This window comes from Crocodylus siamensis, chromosome 1 (assembly GCF_052110815.1).
Source record: "Crocodylus siamensis isolate JL-2025a chromosome 1, ASM5211081v1, whole genome shotgun sequence".
In the NCBI taxonomy this organism is placed as follows: domain Eukaryota; kingdom Metazoa; phylum Chordata; order Crocodylia; family Crocodylidae; genus Crocodylus; species Crocodylus siamensis.
Genome location: NC_143395.1, coordinates 250,831,950 through 250,838,363, shown reverse-complemented (window position 1 = coordinate 250,838,363; position 6,414 = coordinate 250,831,950). Strand labels below are relative to the sequence as shown.

At 40.3% G+C, this 6,414-nt stretch overlaps 1 long non-coding RNA gene across 1 annotated transcript; it reads left to right on the top strand.

Annotated features, from left to right (window-relative positions):
• The first annotated feature begins 307 nt into the window (after positions 1-307).
• On the top strand, positions 308-1,712 carry LOC149874344 (uncharacterized). The gene is made up of 3 exons (XR_016439925.1): positions 308-344; positions 832-906; positions 1,464-1,712. It is a non-coding gene; the product is annotated as an uncharacterized LOC149874344 (long non-coding RNA).
• Positions 1,713-6,414: the final 4,702 nt, after the last annotated feature.

Below are 6,414 nucleotides of genomic sequence, written 5' to 3'. Positions count from 1 at the left end.
CCAAGAGTTGAGCCCAGTGCCACTCTCAGGGGATAGTGATATGATGTATAAGTCAAGGTTGAATTTTAAGGGTTAAATATTGCACTTCAAACCTCAACTTGTGGACTGTGAAATACAGTACCTCCTCACTACCGTTCTTTTGCTTACTTTATTCTGTAATGTATTGTAATGTTTTAAAGTGAACTACAGCTCCCAGAAGCCCCCAAGGGACTGGAGGAAGGAACTGTAAAATGCACTACAATTCCCAGAAGGATGCAGGAAACAAGAGGAAGCAAAAGGAGCAGCGTGGGGGTACAGAACAGTGTAACAGAAACAAAGGCATATGGTGTGAGTGTGGAAAGCAGGTAGGAGTGTGAACTGCAGCACCAGGGCTCAGATGTGGAGCCCAAACAGATAGCAATTAAGTGGTTTGGGACCAGAGACTGGTTTGGAGTCCTTCTGAAGTTGGTGGGAGAGGGTTTAAAATTTCTAAAGTGCATATACCAGTGTTAGTGTTCCCTATCTGTTACTCGTTATGTTTTTTTCAGGGCTTTACCCAGTTAAAGTTATAGGTATGGCCACTGGGTATCTTCCCAACCATGATCTTTGGTCACACGATCACCTGCCTAGTTTTCTGTGGTGGTGGTCCCAACTTCCACCTGCTACGTGTTGATTGTTTAGGATGATAACAATCATGGGTGGTAATTCGCACCACCACCAGATGACAATCGCTCTATGTAGGTTTCTTTTGGGGCTCCGACATCCCTTACACCCTGGCCTAGTACCACCTAGATGTTACGCTATCACTTGTTTATCTCAATCTTAACTGGCATCTCTTCTTTTCTTTCAAAGGTTTGTTTGTGTCTAGACAACCATCTTGATGGAACTAAATTGGTGTGGACTAATGGACTTCTGCTTCAGTCTCAGGTAAGTTCCACAGTTGATCAGGAGAGAGCTTTTTGTATAGTCTCCCTCCGTGATGGGTAAGCCATCTAATAATAACAACAAAACAAAGTAATCTAAATTAACAAAAAGAACAGAAACCCATCCATGCCAATATCCACTGCCCCAGGGATATTGATCTGTCTGGGGAATTTTCTCCTTTAAATTGTTGAGGTTGGGGTTCTGGTCACCTGATGCAATACTCTGCTGGCCAATGGAGATGAGTGCATGGCAAGCAACACAGTCATGTATACAAAGAAAATTAAAGTAATGCAAAAAAATCAGTACCCTAACAATTGGAGCTCAGCCGTTTTTCTCCTGGTTGGCCCTTTCACAGCATCACTCCCTCACTGCAAATGCTGCTCTGCTCTGTAGTGTCTCTCTGGCCGGTGTCTCCCAGCCTAATAAAGGTCTTCTGAGCTTAATTGTCAGCTGTCCCCTGGCTCAGTGCCACTGGGGACATCCCACTTTGCCTCTTGGGGTTCTGGACACTGATCCCGACTCCTCGGCTCACCATGCTCACCTGCACACTCCTCTTTCAGCTTTTCCTGGGCTGCTCTAGCTCCATGGAGCAGCTGCTCCAGAACTGCAGCTCCCAGGGCATTCATCTCTCCTTCTCTCCTTGCTGTGAGCACTAAGTATGTTGGTAAATATTTCTTTTCTTTTCTCTTCTTCAATGTTCTTTTGTGGTTTCAACACTGTAGACACTGTTTATTTCCTGTTATATATATCCTAAGTGTATGTACCCTGTTTATTTACCTGTTCTTACCCAACCTCTTTAGCCTGTTGGCTTGTTACCCGAATGCCCATCATCCCCTAAATAAAAGTGGAAACTTCCCTTGGTAGTTCCCTGTGCTAGTTCCTGGGGTTATGGGGTTTGGTACACTGCCATCTGACAACCTGTTAGTTCCCAAACTCTCCATAACTTCTCACTTGCCATACAAACTCCCACACTTATCTGCCTCTCCCCAACCATTGGGCATTCCTAATATTTAGTTGGGGTTCACAGATTCATAAATGTTAGGGTCAGAAGGGACCTCAATAGATTATCAAGTCCGACCCCCTGCATAGGCAGGAAAGAGTGTTGGGTTCAGATGACCCCAGCCAGATGCCTATCTAACCTCCTCTTGAAGACTCCCTGGGTAGGGGAGAGCACCACCTCTCTTGAGAGCCCATTACAGATTTTGGCCACTATAACTGTGTAGAAGTTCCTCCTAATGTCCAGTCTAAATCTGCTTTCTGCTAGTTTATGGCCATTATTTCTTGTGACCCTCAGGGGTGTCTTGGTGAGTAGAGCCTCACCAATTCTCTTCTGTACCCCCATGATGAATTTATAGGCAGCCATAAGGTCACCTCTCAACCTTCTCTTGTGGAGGCTGTTGTGCTACTCTTTCTACTTTTAAAGATAGGACACAAGTTAGATTGAAAAGCCAGATTAATGATTAAGCAGCACAGAGATATTCTGATAAATGCATCATTAAAGAGTGAGATGCAATATTACTGAAACCTGAGAAATAGGGGCTAAAAATGCACAAACTGTAACTAGAATTTTTTATTTAAACAGTATATTGATACATGTATGTTACAATATCCCTTTTGCTATAGTGTCATAGTGGGAATAAATCACAAAGGATATGATTAATTAAACTACAGCATATAATAACTAATCAGGGAGAAAACTGAAACAGATGGCCTGAAGATTTCGTACTGTCAAAATTCCCTTTCTCCTTTTCACCAGCTTTTACAGTGTTATCCTTTCCAAAGGAGAAGGGGTTTGTAAGAAAATAATTGTATAAGTAGCTTAATTACTACATGACTCTTTTTAAAATGAACAAGAAACTAGTGAAATCAATGTGCTATCCCATCAGTTCCCAGGCTGTTTGTATAGAATATATTTTTCTTTTTCCAAGGAAAATAAAGATCTCTCACAGTAGAGAAATGATATATAAACTGTGATCAGTTCAACAGCATTTTAATTTTCCAGAATGCATCCCCATATTTTTATTATTCAGTTTTTTATTGGATATTAACCATCGTAAAAGGAATAGGTAGCTCTGTATACTAATGTACAAGTATCACAAGTAGTTTCAAAGATAATTTCTTAATCATATTCATTATAAGCCGTTTGAAAAACCTTTTTGATCCCTGCAACTTCATTTACGAAAACTCAATTACTCTGAAAATTATCCAGTTTATTCTGCAAACTGAATATTTTTTTCTCCATAGACTTTTGAAAAAAATAAAAGATATAGCTAATTTTTTGTTTTCTGATCATTAAAAAAATTCTGATTTGAAATGATGATGTCTAACATTTACTTATGACCCATATTAAACTTCTACATAATTAATACTCATTGGTATTTGAAGAAGAAAGACTGTTAAGCAAAGTTATTACTAATTATTTTATAAGTGTAATATTTATACAGTGTGCATATATAATTGGTTTGTCCTTTTGTCATAAGAAGCAGTGAGAACATAAGCATTCTTCATCTCTGTAACAGACATTTTCTTTCATCAATTATCAGAAGATAGTTTTGGTGCAAAAGACCCAGAATATTAATGCCAGATTGCAAATCATTAGGTATTTAGTAACTGATCTGGTTATTTTGTTTTGTTTGTAACTACAAATTAATAAAAATAGCAGAATAACTAGCAAATATAATGCATCAAGAAAATTTTATTTTATTTTATTTTATTTTTTGTTACAGAAAATTACCTAACCAGAGCATTTATCAGGGATGATCTAGAAGTAGCTACACTTGTGCTATACTATGGGTATTTCCCATGTTTCTTGGCTTTGCTGGATACCAGCTGGGACCTTGAAGGATTTTTTCCCCTTCCCATTGCTACAGATGTCAGGCTTTTATTTATTTATGTACTGTTCACCTTCCTCAGAAGCATTGGGTGATTGCAGCCAAAAGCCAAGGTTGGGGGTTTTCACTGTTGTTTGTTTGGTAAATTTGGGGGCATGGCAGATTGAATGATGGTTATTATTATTTTTTTTTATATTGAGGGCAAGAATGAAAAAAAATATATATTGGTAGGGTGGATAGCTGATCATATAGAATGATTTAGCGTATGTCTTAGTGGATGGGAGTGAAATAAAGTTTATATGGAGGAAAAATATAACATTCAAGAGTGATATATAGTCCATATAGTGTGTGAATGAGTGCTGACATGTTGTAATAACATGTTGTCTAATGTGTGCTTGAATAGTATGTGTGCTAAGGTTGCACAGGATGGGTTTTTTGTTTTAAACTTCATTTCAGACTTCCCTCTTACAAGTTGATGGATACTGTATGCTCCAAACTTGGATTGAATTTCATCTTGTTGCTATCTTTAACCTCTAGTTATAAAATCTATACTTTAAAGATGCTCCCTAACAGGAAACTGAGAGAGGTGGGGACTGAGAGTGGCATCTTAGTGACAAAGCAGCTAACTAATCCATTAGCCAGTCAGAGACAGACAGGGTATGTAGAGATTACACAGTGCAAGTTTAACATTTGTTCTTCTCATTTATGTATGCCTGTACTTATCCAGTCCATTGATCACTACACTAACCATCTCTGTGGATTCACTTCTGATGTCTTGAGCGTCTTTCCCTGGTTTCATCTTTAAGTTTCACAAACTCCCTTTCAGATATCAACCATCAACTATCCCTTCTCATTCCTTACCTAAATGGAACATATGCATAATGAAGAAATAATTGTATTCAACTATAGATATTTAGACTAAAATTGTTTAATATTTAAAGCAGGTTCCACAGTTCCCTCCTGTGCCAGATTGCACCCACCGGGCTCTGGAGGCCCCGGGCGAGTGAAGCAGAGTGGGAGCTCGAGTCCACAGCCTTCAACTGTCCCAGGCCAGACCTGGGGGGGCATAGGTACTCCCTGTGCCCCAAGAGTGTGTGTGGCCGGAGGGAGCCAGCCCTCCCTCTCCCTCTCCCCCTCCCCTGGATGAGCCACCCATGGCCACATCCTGCTCCCCGCTGGGGCCCTGCAGCCACACATTGCAGCACGGGCCCCAATCCCCACCTGACTGGGCAGCAGTCCCAGCCCTGCCCTCCCCCAGCTTAGCTGCTGGAGCTCTCTGCAGGCTGCCTGAGACCACGTACATGTCTGTGCACATGGCGCCTCCCTGTCTTTGCAACTTCCCCCTATTCCACTTCCTCCTGGAACTCTGCCAGCCTGCACAGAGCTTATTGCAAAATTTCAAAATCCTTGGGTTTCTTTGGTAAAATGAGAAATCCTTGTTTGCCTCTGGTAAAAGGTAAAATTCATGGTTTACTCCATTTTTCCATGGGGAACGGAAAACCCAGATATCTGGTCATAAGTAATGGTGTGCAATATGTGAGGGTTTTCTTTTTGTACTGATGCAGTTCTTCACGTGGTATCCGGGTGGCTCTTTCAAAGTACTATCTATCTCTCTAGAGGAGCATCCTTGTGGAGTAAAAGCCCTTTTGAGGTAACAATTGTGGGTGTTCTCCTCAGTACATGTTCAGTGGTATCAGAGGGCTTGGCTGCATATTATAGCTTTCTTGGTGTGCTTAGGGTAATTGCTGGTTGTGTGCAGATATGTATGTTGGTCTGTGGGTTTCTTGTATAACATGGTCTGTATTTTACTATTCTGGATACTGATCATTGTGTCTAAAAAGGAGATGTTGGTGCTGGAGATGGACTATTCAAGAGACAGTCAGATGGGGGGTGATGATTATTGAATTTGTGATGGAAATTTATCAGAGATTGCAGGTTTTCAGTCCAAATGATGCAGATGCCATCTATATATCTTAAGTAGATAAGTGTTGGTTATTGAAAGTGAAGTTGTGTGTGAGGATAAAGTGTACAAGTTCAGTAATATCTTTAGGTCTGTACTTTGAGTTGTAATCTTGCTCTTGTACATATGCACGTTAGGCTTGGATGCAATCCTGGTAAGGGTTGTTAGTATATAAGTTAGTAATATCCATGGTGGCTAAGAGTGTATTACTGCGAAATTGGTTTATGTTTTTAAGTTTTCATAGAAAGTCTGTTGTGTCTTGGACAAAACTTGCTCTTTGGGTGCCAAGAGATTTTAGAATGGATTGGATGAAACCTGATATTTCCGCAGTTAAGGTTCCATGGTCGTATATTATAGGTCTGCCTGGTTTGTTTGTGGATTTTAGGGAGCATGTAAAAAGTTCCTGGGTTGAGTAGAGGGGAATCAAGTTTTGTAGTTGTTTTTGTGGCTTAGTGGGAAATGATTTGATGGAAATGGTTTTGAGTTTTCAGGTGAAAAGGGGAGTTAGATCTTCCTCTAATTTTTCATAGTAGGGGATGTCAGAGAGTTGTCTGTTGGCTTTTTTATGTAGCCTTCACAATTAAGGATAACTATACCTCCTCTTTTATCTGCTAGTTTTATTACTATTTGGTGGTTAGATCTTAGAGATTCTACAGCCCTGGTCTCTGAGAACACAAAACAACAGCAGACTCTCCCTATGCCTGAAAGCTTGCAAAGAAC